Raw genomic sequence first — 14,499 nt, 5'->3', positions numbered from 1 at the left:
TATTTATATTATGCTAATGCCAGTAGTCGTCTTGGAAAACCTTGGGGGCATTAGGGCCTTCTGTTTTAGAGAACTTGTGAAGGAGCCACTGAGCTGAAATGTCAGCAGGTAAGAAACTTAGCTAGATGAAGAACTTAGCATGCTGTTTCCTGGGGAAGCACAGCCCTATCTGAACAGCAGAAGAGCCTGGAAGAAGGCCGGCTCACAGCCAGCATCACCTCTACCTCGTTCTTTACTACCCAGGGCCTACGCCCTTGTTGAACCTGCTGCCAGCCATAAGAGCTGGAGCAGAGTCTCTCAGACACGCTGGGTAAGCTGTGGAAGGCCTCCAGCTGCCCCCAGGGGTGCAGGCCTTGCCCCAAGGCGGCCATGTTGTGCACCTCAGGGAGCAGAAAGCTACATGGGCACCTGCTTTACTTGGGGAGCCGAACACTGCCCCATCCCTCAGGGGTAGCCAAAGCCCCTTTGTACTTCTGTAATCTACCAGTTACAGGAGGGTTTTAGATGCTACTGCTGTGCTGTTACAGGCAATTGTGAAGCGTTCAAAGGAACAGAGACAACATGAATAAAACCCAACTACTTAGCAAGACGCTTCTAAAATTTGTCTAAAGGTCAGAATATCCACATCACCATATCAAGCCATCCTAAGTTATAGTTTCTATTTCAGTAAGACTGTATAATTCTATATTTTTATATTAGAAGTGTCTTTAATACAGCTCAGAAACAATGAGGCTTAAGCAATTAGGCATACAGAGGCATTTAGAGAAGCAAACTGCACCAAAAATCTAAATATAAATCACAAAGTTTTCCAACAGACTTTTCTCATTCCATTTTATTTGAAAAAAATCATTGAAAGCACAATTAAAATATGACCAACAGGCTTCAGAAGGCAGAATGATTTAATTAGTACACTGGCTCCTGCAAGACCAGAATAACAAGAGCTAAAAATGAAGAAGAACAAAACTATAAAAAGACTCTGCTTTCCCATTTTGTCTAACACAAAACTTTCTAAACCACTCACATTTAGAAGTCTACCTTATATGGAGATTGAAAGTTTTCTTCTTCCTCCCAGCTTGTGCACAGTTGTGGCATATATTGGAACAGCGAGACATAAGATTCATCATATTTGTCGTATTTGTCCAGATTTGCAATCGTATTAGCAAAGCAATGAGGAAAGTATTTGCGTCCCCTTTGCAACACTGTGTAATTCAGACCCCATATGAAACATTCATATAGAAACTCAACACTCCTTTGTTCTCAATGAAATAAAATTGCTTTTGATCAATTTTCCATATTGGCTATTTATCTTTTTGTTTGGAGCACCACTCTTTCTTTGGCCAAGCAGCTCTACTGATAGATGTACAAATCAGACCAGCTTGGATAGGTATAGATGTCTTATGTGATGAAAAAAAAAAAAAAATACAGTCCTTAGAGACACTGACAAAACTAAAGTTGTTATTGCCTCTTATCTAAAGAGCTCTATCAGGAAGCAATTGCATCATTAGGTTTGTCATTGCAGTTCATCTACTTACAATTATCGTAATTTTGAGTGTGAAGTAAGAGATTTAGAAGTAATTTACATCAACAAATAATTTAAGTCCATGGCAATTAATGAATGATAAAGTTCACTGAAGCTAAAAGCACGAACTGTACTCCACCTAACTCCAGCATTACAATGAAATAGCAGATATGACCACACTACCACACAGAAATAATCCTAGAACAGACTCAGACAAGCAAAGAAAAAAGAAGCACAGTATCACAAGTAGGCATGTGCTCATATCTGCAGCATCAGTCAGAAAAGAGCAAGAGAAACAAAACACAAAGTGGTGCTTCAAAAACAAAGTGACAACGTGAACGGCTTTCATGTAGAATAGAACAATTTAAGGTACATTATATTTTATTCCTGTCTCAGTCTTGCACTGGTCCTGACCTGTACTGGTCAGGAAAGGGAATGAACAAGAAGCAGCATGCGGGCATGCATGAGGACAGCAAAAGAATTTATCAGTGGTAAATTTATCAGTGAGATTTCATGGGTATCTCCATGAACAGAAGAGCATTTAAAGAAAAACATGAGATGTGCGAATTATGCCCTTTTATACCCTTTCTGACCTCCTCAGTGCTGCATTGATTTCAACAGGCAGAAGGACCAGTTGTATCTCTCCATCACTTAACATTCAGTTGGGACCATCCTTCAGTTGGCATTACTGTTCAGCCAGAATTACCCACAGAGAAGGGAAAAGCAGCAAGTAAATACAGTTCACGATTTCTGTCATGTAACCATAAATCTTATGCTTTGCTCCATTTCATAACTCATGCTTTTAAAAGGAACACTGTCAAGCATCAGTTTGAAAGCAAAGACATCTGAAAGGTATTTCTCAGCAGCTTAAAGTAGGAGATACTTATCACAATAATTTAATCACACCAAAAATAAAAACCGGGCTCCAAAAAAGAGTAAACTCACTAACAGCATTAAAAAAAAAAAAAAAAAAAAGTAGCCTTTTTGGTGTACATGAAGATTTGTTTCAGTGCTTGTTTCTTGATTTTCTTGTTCTTTGTTGAAGATCCTATCACAAAATACTGAAGTCTGGCTTTGCTGTTTAATTACAATTTCTAACTTTTGTTCTTAGACATGTAACCCATATGTTTGGTGGGAGAAATTTTAGTTCAAGTATAATGGTATCTCTACAACCTTACCACATCTGCACAACCTGCTGTTGTAACTCATCTTTTTACTATTCAACACGGATTACATTAGCCAGCTACTAATCTAATATACCAAAGCAATTCTATGTAGTCAAAGATGATGTCAAAGCCCTCCTAGAACTGCAGGTAACAGATGGAGATGTACAATAACTACTGTCAGGGAGTGGTGGTCAGAGTAAGTAAAACACTTACATCCTTCCTTTACCTGTCAAGTTATTACTGCATCAGCCTTTCCCCAAGTACCTTCTTGAGAAGGGAGGTGTTTGTTTTCTGCTTGGGTTTTTCTTTTATTCCCCTCATGCCAGCAGAAGCATCTGGCCTCACGAAAGGTTCTGATTAGCCCAGTCATGTCGGGTATGCTTTGTGCTGGTTGATGTGCATGCCGTTCTTGGTTCTCAGCATGAGTAATATGTTTTGCGTTATTTTTCTTAAACTATATACTTTTTCTCTTCTTAGAGAAGAATGCGGTGTTTTAAATAGCTTAAATTAAGAGCTTTCTTAGCACAGCACAAGTTATACAATTAGACTTATTATATATTTTTCCTTATCTTTTCCACCTGGGGAAAAAATCAAGCAAAAGCTTCCTCTGCCAGCTAGTTTCCTCTCACTTCCCTACCTGATAACTGTTTATCAATAAGTACTGGGGTATGTCATTGCTGGTTTCTTTTAGTAACTGGAAAGCAGCAGCTGCTGGAAAGAAAATTTCTCCCCGCCATTCAGCTTTGAAGAACAATGTGGCTTTATTTACCACTGTAAGAATGTTGTACACAAGGCCTCAACATGCCAAGATATTCAGGTGCTACTTCTGATTAGGTAAGAGTAGTAATTGTCAGTCTTCTAAAAGTTAACAAGAGCTGTTAGGCAAGGTTAGAGAGAAACTGTTTTATAATATACCCCATGTGTATATATACACACACACAAAAACAAACAGGGATCATAACTATATATATGTTAAGTAAGAAAAGTGGGGGGAATTATCTGCCTTTTGTTAGGGCTACATATTATCCTGCTCCATGTGCAGTTCTATTTAGAGGTTAAGGAATCCATATGCAGCTTGCCTTGTCAGTAAGAGAAGGCAGAATCCTTGGGTGTGCCTATGGCGGGATAGGTCTAATTTCCCATTACTGCTTTTTATCCTTCTCACAGAGAGAAGAGAAACTTCACCTTCTCCAGACACTCTGAGAATTAACCCATAAAAGCAGATTGAAGTTCTGGTGTTAGAGAAATAAGACGAACACCTGGGCCTAGCAGCTAGCCTTTTCAGTAACAGCTGGAACATGAAATCATCTGGCATAGGGCCTTAAGTGTGCGAAGTGCCACCATGACAAGGGAGCCTTGCTTGCCCCCCCCCCCCCCCCACACTTTTTTTTTTTGGGCCATCTGTCTGTAACTCTAGAAGTACTGAAAGTGCTGAATAGTTACCTAACATGATCCTGCAAGGGAAAGGGATCCGTGCATGTCAACCATCTTCAGTGTCTTCAGACAAATTCTACCAAAAAAAAATGGAGATTCTTACAATTACAATACAGAAGGAAGTTTCCCCAACACAGTATTTAATTATTGCTTTATTATTATCTGCTTGCTACAATTCAGTATGGGAATACCACCCAAAGCTGAGTGCTTTCCTCTCAGAGGACTGCAGGAGAAGAAATCAAGAGGCCTTAGAGGCCTTTATCTATTTTGCATATTCCCCAGGGGCTTCAAGCCTTGGGGAATTTAGCACTAGACAATTTTAGACCAGAATTGTCTTAAAGAAAGACTATCTTTCTTTAGGAAAGAAACCTCCATACTGATCTGTGACCTAGTAATACCCTGTGTGTGCTCTCATGCCTCCAGAAAAGCCTGTTCCCATACCTCCACCATAGCAGCACCCTCTAACACAAACACACTGTATAGGCACAAAGAACTGACATTGCTGACTTTTCTGATGTTGTCTGCTGAAAGCTGTCACAGCTGTGTCAGCTGAGACAGATATCAAGAGCACAAGTTCCAGGGTGGTCACCATCACTGAGCCTTTGCCTGAAGTTCTCTGAACAAAGCTTAAACTACTAATGCTAAACCCAGCAGGCCTAGGCCGCCATTTCACAACATCCACCCACTGGGCATCACGGCTGTAGAGCAGGCCAGCCTCCTGGACAGCAAACCTAAGCCAACCAATTACAGTGGCAAACAGCAGTCAAATACTTTGAAACAAAATGTTTGGTATCAGTTGGTTATCAGATGACTAATATTGGGCCTGTAGGCCCATTTTATCCTCTGCAAGGCATCCCTCGCTGACACCTAACGTACCAAGGAAAGGACTGAAATACAGGCCTCCATGGCACTTTGAGGAGACTAAGCCCAAGACTCATACCCTACAGTAAGAGGACCAGACAGCGATTCCTCCTCTCCAAAATGCAGCAGAATTACCAGCTAGGGGGGCCAGTCTACAGGTGACATGACCTGAAGCTGTAGAGGAGGTATTCCAGCCCCCAGCCTTGAGTCTGCACAGCCCTTTTCACGAAGCACAGCTCATTGCTGACCCAACATTCACACCGCTCTCACCAAGTGCATCTGGATGTTCACAAACACCAAGGCATCACACATGCTAGGGCACTGAGCTGTGCCTTCATCAGCTTGCAGTCACCAGGCAGAGATCACTCACCTAAGGAGGACTGAACCCCTGTGTAGAAAATGGACAAGGAGCTTCTCTTACTGTTGCTCACACTAACTGTTCGGCATAGCAACTAATTTTTATTTCAATTTCTTTATATATAGGCTATCTTGATAGAAAGTTAAAAAAAAAAAAAAAAAGGCAGAAGACTGTTCAAATTTTAGAGGTGTGTTTGATACCTGTGCTTTTAATTGAAGTGTCAGGATTGTGCAGGGCTCAGTTAATGAACCAAGCTAAAAAAATATCTGAAGATACTCTGTACAACTGTCCAAGTCTAATTCTTAGAATTTTCTATCTCACGTTAAAAGGCCTAAAACTTGTTAAACCTTGACAGCTTCCTTATAGGAATTCTTTTCTCATTACTGATAAAGAACTCCTAAAAGCACTTAAAAGTTGCTTTTCTGCCTCAGTCCAAGTTAGACTGGAAACCTGCCAAAAGTTACACTTGTCCTTGGTCTTGTCACAGTCTTGGCCACATGAGGCAACCCCAACAAGCCATTCACAGCAAAAAATTCATAATTACCTCCCCGTTGTGAAGACAGCAGTTTGTTTAACAAAAGGAAGGTGACGTGGCTAATAGCTGATATTGCCAAAACCATAATGGGTACGTGCACGTTACAGAACACACAGCAGCCAATCAAGCAGCTCATCCTGTTCTAGCACATTAATAAATATTCATTAAGCTGTGTCACTTGTGTTCCCTTTTAGTAATTTAAAAAGCTGCTACCACGAGAGATGCCACTTATTTCTTCCCACTACTGTAAACAACATGGCTCTGTCTCAGGTTTCTTTAGAGATTTCTGAATTCTGGAAACCAGCCAGCTATTAGTCACAAATGAATGAATTAACACTGAGATAAGTGTAAAGAAGGGGGAAATAATATAAAAATATATTTTTTTGAAGTTCCAACATGAACTAAAATAAGCTAAATAAGAGCATGAAAAGTGTTGTCTATAAATAAGTGTTGTCTATAAATAGACAACTGATGAAATTTTACACAAATTGGAATTGCAATTCTGTCCCTCCAGGAAGTATTGATAAGCTTCTTTTACTTTCTAAATAAAAATAGTAATAAAAAAATACAGCAAGCAGCAATGTCAAAAGAAATAGCATCACATGCTGATGAGCATACTAAGTCAGTTTAGGGCCCCTTATCTGAAGGAAGGAAAATAGCTGGAAGGGAATTTTTCATAATTTGTATTCAAATAATTCATATTTGTATAACTCCTCTAGATGTGGCCAGCTGAACAGTTCCCTTCAAGTCGTTACTTGAAGGACATTAATTTCCTCTAGCAGGAAGATAAGCTCTACTTCTAACACAGCTCTTCCAGCCTGTCTCATCTAGTCAGTGTTATTGCAGGTGGTGGCACAGAGGAGAGGTGAATTCCCAACATCTTTAAGCACCCAGCCTGCTGACTGGGTGCTCTTCTGCATGATCTGATGACCAACAACATAAAACCAACTTGGTCCCTCATCATATGGCAAAGCATGGTTAGTGCTTGGCATAAAGCCTTCCCCCTGTCTCATCCATAGCTGCCAGTATAAAGAATGAAAGGGGAAAAAAAAGAAAAGGGCAGTTAAATCTGCAAATTACCCTTCAAATCTAGCCATTAGCTAATTAAGTACTGCTCACAGAAGTTCAGTAACTTTTACATGTTTGTTTACTCTTCAAAACTGTATGTGTATGATGCCTAGGTGTTTTGGAATATTGGCTACCTACCGAGCCCTTCATTCAGCATCGCTAAAAAAAGAAAAATCCAATAATTCTTAAAAAAAATTAAAAAAATCACACTTATTCCAGTTAGAAGAGACAACATGCAACAATACAGCATCCTCAGCATTAGCAAGGCATACTCCAAACGGAAGGATGCAACCTTGAGGTTTGGCGAGGAGCCAGAAATCACATTGATTTACCAATAGAGGTCATGAAGGGATTTTTCAGAAATGATCCTTTTCTTCACAGAGGCTATACAACTGGAAAGCATGCAAGCTTATAACTGGCCAATTGCAAAACAATACCTTCCACCACCACAGTTTTCCAGGAACAATTTAAAGAGAGGTGTCTAAATCTCTTTAAAGAGATGTATAAAACACTGGGTTTTGCTTTGGCAACAGTTGTTGCCACCAGACAACCCTCATCCAAGAAATTACAACTCCAGAACTTTTTGCATAATCAATTGTTCCTGTATTGCTCACAGGGAGGGGGAGCAGAACACAGAACTGGCTGTATCTGCCTTGTAAAATCCAGAGCACTCGTTATGAATCTGTCTGGCCATTGCTGGAATTTGCATCAACAAATAGGTTAGACATTGCTATTTCCAAGATGCAAGGTAATACACATGGATTTTTTTCTAATGCTTTACTCACACAAAGTCATGTAAGTCACCTTGCCATTCTTTTCTACCCTCCTCTCCTGTCTGTGTGCATAAATTCTGCAGTTTTGAGGGAACGGGATTAAACTTTACTGCAGTGTCACTGGAGATCGCTTTTATTGTTGGAGATGTCTGAAGAGAGCAGGTTTTCCACACAGATCTGGCACTGTGATACCACAGATCTGGAAATTGATGTATTTGACCAAAAGCTTACCAGGAACAAAATGTAGCAAGGACCATGCTGCCTCTAGTGTCAACTGGAATAAGTTTTAATGAATAAGAGGAGTAGATCTGCTGAGTAAGAGTATGTCAGTATTAGTTGGCAACTTCTCAGAAAGACTGTTTAAAATAGTATTCCAGGAATATTACCAAATAACTTCAGCATATTGGGTGAGTCATTGTGTTGGTGACGTGGAGTAATTAGTTAAAAGGATGAAAATCAAGAAAACCGGAGAGTTCCACGTGGTAATGCTGCTGAAAAACTGAACCATCTGACACTGGATAAATGAACAAAACATTAGATGGTAACATACCCTTACAGTAAGTTAGTATTTCATAGTGCTGGCTCAACAATGGAAAAAAGAGAACATGACTGCTGCACAGCAGACGTTTCAGTTATTAATTATTTGTTTTTTTTTGTTATTATAAGTTATTTGGTGCACTAGTTCCAAAATTATGGTTTATCAGCAGCAGATCAGAAAATAATCCAAGACCCAGGACGAGCTCAGCATAGACCCAATGTTAGCAACAGAAATAAACTAGCCTTTATGAAGCAGGTTTTTGTTTAGTCTCGAAAACCAGCTATTTCAAAATCAAATAAAATAGACATTGCTCAGGACACCGGTAGTGGCTGAGGCTCTTAATGTGCTTAGTTTTAGCTGCATGTTTTTCCCAGGGCTCACTCAGGCTGCTGGGAACACCTGATTTCATCCCCACTTGCTGATGGAGATGAGCGCTGTGATCACAACATCAGTATCAGAAAAGTTTCTCCTGTAAAGCACAAACTGTCCAGGCCATCTCACAAAGCACAATTATGAATTACCAAAAGGTTCATTAAGAAAGAGTTAATGAAGTTAACCAATGAGTTAAACCAATGTTTAACTAAGGCCGAGTGCAAGCTAGGAATGACACCTGTCAGTTTTGTGTTTTTCAGGAGTCATACCACAGGCAATGACTAGCTGCCAGTCCTTCCCGTGCCTCATTCAAAACCCAGAGTAGACACCTCAAATTTCTAAAGGCACGTTTAGGTTATTCCACAGTGTATCTTCACATTCAGACAAAAACCTGGTTGAAATGACCATTTAATCAGCACCCTCAACTGCTGTATGGAAAAAAACGACTGATAAGTTCATTTGCACAAAGCTAAGCAGCAATCTGCTGCTTTAGTCAGACTTCTGGAGAGCAGGACAGGAGGGAAAAAGGAAAGAAAGAAGAAAGGTGGGTTTTGGAGCCAGGTCTCCTATATACCACACAGGGTTTGTAGCCAGGGCAGCTGATGTGTTCAGCTTCATGAGAAGCGTTCAACTTTTTATTTTTGACAAGAGTGAAAGCTTGCAGCTAAAAGCCACATGAATTTTGCTTTGGGTTTGTTTATGGAAACGGACTGGAATAAGACAAGAAACCAACCTTACAATGGTTGTTTTTAAGAAATTTGTTTGCAGGTCTATAGATGAATACGGGAAGGAAGGACAAGAAAGCTGAAGTTCATCAGCTACATCTTTAAATTACATATCTCCAAGTGATATTTGCCGTAAGTAAAGTGTTCCGTTATTTATCATATGGATCTGCTGAATGGCTCTAGCTCCCTTCTTGTGTCATCAAGTCTTTCAATGAAAATAACGGGAAATCAAAGGCATAAGTGGAAAACGAGAGCACAATTACTACATAGGTTTATCAAATTTATTTAGAAAACGATCCAACAGCAAATGAGATGTGTAATTGAGGAGAAGATCAGCCTCGTGTTTAAGTGCGGAAGTTTAAAGAATCAGACAGGCACAAATAAGAATCCTCTCCAGACACTCAGATGAGATAAAGAGATTGCCCTTGTTATTTCCTCATCATGCATAACACAACACTGCTGATCTCTCTTTTATCAGATACAGGCCACAACCCTACTCAGAAATCAACTGACTGCAATGAATTCACCACGAGAATGAACCTAGCATTCCCAGGCAATCCTACACGGACTAGGAAACTCGGAACAGAAAAGCTAATAACAAGAGTGAAATGGGCAACACCTACTTACTGCTATAATTGGTATCAGACACTGGTACTGTGCAAATAGAAGATAGAAGCAAATAGCACTGCTTCTGGCACCTGGGAGAAAGGGGTGTTTTTTTTTCCTTTTTGTTTAAATAAATTGTTCTGTTTATTCATTCTTCTGTTTTTCAGTAGAACCACAGATGTCCCTAGTCGATGAGGCATACTTCCTCTGGTATACTTGGAAAGAGCACAACACATTCAGGGAACCTACCTGTACCACAAACATTTATTCAGTGGCGCCTTCAGAAGACCACTCGTGATCTCTGTCAGGTTTTCTGTTGGGGTAAGGCAAAAAATTCACAAAGTCTCAGCTGCAGGAGAAAGAGCGCTTGCTACCTGGTGAGATTAGCGAGCCTTGTTCATACAGATAACTTTTATCAAGGAAAGGAACCAGAAGGTGACAAGGGAAGGTGACAGCTGGCAAACAGAAGGGCGGCTTCTACAACACAATTTAAAGCAATACAGAAGTAGCGATGTAAAAATTACACACCCCTCTCCACCAACATTGCTACCTCAGGAGGATCTCTGCAGTGGGAACTTTTGCTTGCTTCCCCTAGTGCATGGGGCTGCACTGCACAGCTGCATCATGCAGCTCCCGGAGCCGAGCAGAGCCACGTGCAACACCTCAGTAGCAAATGCCAGCCTGCTGAGACAACCCTCCTCCTCCCCCTGCCCAGGATCACCGTCAAGAGGAGTAAGTGGTGGGTGCTTTTATCTTCTTTCCTTTCCTACTGTGTCCAAGCCACAATGTGTGCCCTGCTAGTACACCAAGCCCATGGTAAAACTGAAATAACAGAAGGAAATTTTTTGATCAATCAATTTGGGGTTACATTTTAAGCCACGTTTTCTTTCTAGCTTCTGGAAAGAAAGTGTGAAAATGTATCTTTGAAAGTACTTTAGAAAAGGAAGAGGTGAACAATCCTGTCTCTCAAGAAGAGAGAAATTCAAAGAGGCAGAGTTTAGAGATGGAGAGGTTTTAATCCAGCTTCATCCAGGGTGTGGTGTTAATGGTCACTAGCCATCTAAAATCCTTCCGGTCTCCTGGTAGATTAAGTAAGCATCATTTTTATTTTATAAAAGAAATTAAAGGCAATTTGTGAGATGAGTTTTGCAAAAAAATCACGCATAAAAGATAGGATGGGAACATCAAGCCTGATCTCCAACATAAAATTAAAGCCAGCAATTAGTTCCCCATTAGCCTCGTAATGACCAGCAATGCTGTACCAACTTCAGACCACATTCAGATCAGTCTGGATATAAAACACAAAATAGCCACGCATTCACACACGATACACACAAACACAACTTTCAGCAGCTTACCAACACTGCTTTTCTGTCTTGGACAGAAGTACAAAGTATCTCAGAACAAACTGTTCAGATTTGCTTGCAGATTTATAACCGGAACATTAATTCTCGGTGACACTTATTGTTGCCCTGTTTTGCTATTTCAGATACTATCTCCTATGACATAGTAGCAATATATCAAAAAACATAATTATGTCAAACTTCAGCTAATAAAGCAAGTGCCAAATTGCTTCAAGGAAGGCTAGCAAGAAGAGTAATTTGTTAAGCCCAGGTTGGTTTCTTTGATGTAAAAGGCATACATAATATTATTTTGTATACATTTGCAGTATCAAAAACATTCCTACACCAATCTTCTACAACTGTTATCAAGAAATTACTTCAGATGGAAGTAGGGAAGCATGCTGTCTGACATTTATTCTCTTCAAGATGAGACATTACAATAATGAAAAATGATCACAAAAAATGCTGATTATTATATTTTCTTTATCTATTGACTTTTTTGACCCTTTAATTTGTAAAAGGCTTTTAAAACACATCTGCAGCCTAATTTTAATCTAAGAAAGAACCTGTAATATAACTTCCTCCCCTCTCCCTGTTAATGACTACAAAATGCATTATACAAGAAAAAACAAAGTAAAAAAACTCTCAGGCTTCATGTTTGCATGGAACACCTAACATCACTTGTGCGAATTTAGAGGCAGTGTAGTTTTCATATAAACATGACTTGGGTGGAGAAAATAAGTCATTTCTTGTGATGCCCAAATCTGAAAATAATCAAGTCTGGAGAACAGAGCTGCAAATATAAGTAACAGGTATATTGATGGCTTTTTCTTACTTGGAGGACTAAATGCACTCCTCACCAAGGCAGAGGTCTGCATAGCAATACTATGCACAGTAGATGCAGATGTAACAGATCATACAACAAAATAATACCTCAGGTTTTTTTTGATGTATTTAATGTTGTCAGTAACAAAACAAAAGCCATTCTTTATTCGTTCTAAAGCATATGTTGTACATCATCACACGTGCCATAATGTGATTAAAATGCTACAGCAATTAGAGTCACTCCCAGGCTCCACATTGGATTTCAAAACTGAATTATATGAAAGCTACAGGAGTGCCACACAGTAATAATGAAAAGGCACACATTTATTTCTGAGATGGTCATGTACCTGCCCAAGGAAACAGCTTCAGTAACATAACATATCTCACAGATAAGCAGCCAGTGCAGCTCACTAAGTGCCAGAAGAGCAAAGGAGAAGCTTGTTGGAGCAGGTGTGGGCTCAGATCTACTAGCATTGCTCTCTATTGAGCATCCCAGGGTAGAGGGCACACAGACAGCAGAAGGTGGTGTATGCAAACCTTTGCTAGAGATTCTTTTCCCAGACACAGCACAAAGATGGGTTTGAAGCAGTGAGAACAAAAAAAATGTATGCACGTATCTCTGTGTAACACTGAGAAATGTTCCTAGTCAAACTGTAAGCATCAGCTCCACATGCCCTGCTGTGTGTACTAGCTTTAATGAATTACTGAGCAGTGAGTACATTCTGTCCTCCTTCCTGGTAGCAGTCCAAATCTATACCCCTGCTCCCCAGGCATATTTCTCACCAGTTATGGGAAGCATTATAATCAAGTCCTTATCAAAAGATAATGGAAAATACAAAGAAGAAATAGAACTGATAAGAGACACAACACAAGTGTATTCTGGCCTGATATATTTTAGTCTGAAAATAAACCTATGGGTTGTCCTTATATTTGCCAAGCAGAAGCAAGCTGGCCTTGCTCATTATCAAATCAGACACATGTTCTTACCTATTCTCCAGGATGCTCACAAGTTGTAAGTTATATAGCAAAAATCCTGAAATAAGACTCTTGGCCCTGCAGACAAGCCTAACAAACTGCTGGGTCTGACAGCAAGAGTGCTGTCCCTTCTCAACAGCCCAACACGTGTGCAGAGCAAGGTCACTGCTGCCTGCAAACAACTCCTGAGAAATATCACTTCTAGGCACTGTACTACACAGAACATCATCATAGTATTCATTCAGGCTTGGCTACTCTAAATTGTGTCTCTAACAGGCTGAGCAGAGGTCACAATCTTTACTTTAAAGTACAGCTACCATTGGCAGCAAGCAAAGCGACATTAGCTGGGATGCCAGAAACCCAACTTCTGTTCATTCCTCTCCCTGAAGGGGTTCAGGCCAACATTGCAGGAAGCTTCTGATAACATGTGAGCAATTATTCAATTCATTAAACTTGAACACTTAAAACAATGTTTCACTATACTGGAATCCCACTTAATTTACCTGCAAGTTGTAAATCCAACCATCTGTACTGCAGGAACTTGCTACAGGAGTGCTTTAGCCTCAGTTGCTCAGGTGCAAAAAATCCTGTTAGTGGATTAAATAGGTAAAATCAGCACAGCTGTTACTTCCTAAGTCACTCAGCTGTGTATTTTATGTAAGTACCCTCTATAAAATAAACTCATCACTTTAAAATTTCCAGAACACTTCCCTTCCTCTGAATACACCCCCTTCCTCCACTCAAAACCTCCAGAAACTTCATCATCTCTATATAATTGCAGTTAGATGCTCAAATACTAGTTACCACATCACCTGTTTCCACGTAGGGCAGCCCCAAATCAATAGAGATTCATGACTGTAATCATCAGCAGCTGCTAAATGAGCTGTTAAGCTGTATCTACAGTAAGGCAGGAACAACTAGCTGTTCCATGTGAGGCCGTCCTGACTCACATCACTCAGATAGCTAATTTTAGACGTGAATATCTCCCTCAAAAAACATTGCATGTTTTTCCTGTTATTTCTTCTCCATAGTGTTTTCTGATACATACTCTTGTCTAGTTTCTTGTCTAGTTTGAAGCACTGCATGTTATTGCGTGTACGTATTCTTGGTGTGCAAAAAAGGCATTCTGTTAAATTTGAATTTGCAAAACTCCTCGGCATCACACCATAATTAAAAAACTAGAGAAACCTGAAACAGCCATTCCATTGAGGAACATTAACAAGATTAACAAAAAGAACTTTTTGCTGGTATCCTGTATCCCTGGGAGAACAGCTATCTGCTACTTTTTGAAAGAACCGAAGTTACTATCTCTAGGTCACTATTGCAATGATTTGTAATCGCTATCAGCAAAAGTAGAAAAGCATTCAAGCCTGCCAATTAATTCAGCATGAATTTCCAGTA

General features: G+C 39.9%; 1 long non-coding RNA gene across 2 annotated transcripts; it reads right to left on the bottom strand.

Moving 5' to 3' along the window:
- Positions 1-804: 804 nt before the first annotated feature.
- On the bottom strand, positions 805-13,855 carry LOC119717661 (uncharacterized). 2 transcript variants are annotated; one of them, XR_005267664.2, is made up of 5 exons: positions 13,602-13,855; positions 10,677-10,777; positions 10,205-10,268; positions 4,129-4,195; positions 805-2,207 (listed from the first exon to the last, which is right to left on the bottom strand). It is a non-coding gene; the product is annotated as an uncharacterized lncRNA (long non-coding RNA). The 2 variants fall into 2 exon arrangements; XR_005267663.2 differs by lacking the exons at positions 10,205-10,268; positions 10,677-10,777 and having other exon boundaries at positions 13,602-13,842.
- Between the last annotated feature and the right edge of the window lie 644 nt (positions 13,856-14,499).

This window comes from Anas platyrhynchos, chromosome 8 (assembly GCF_047663525.1).
Source record: "Anas platyrhynchos isolate ZD024472 breed Pekin duck chromosome 8, IASCAAS_PekinDuck_T2T, whole genome shotgun sequence".
In the NCBI taxonomy this organism is placed as follows: Eukaryota; Metazoa; Chordata; class Aves; order Anseriformes; family Anatidae; genus Anas; species Anas platyrhynchos.
Note: the sequence above shows the minus strand (reverse complement) of the source record. Positions and strands in the feature narration are given on the sequence as shown.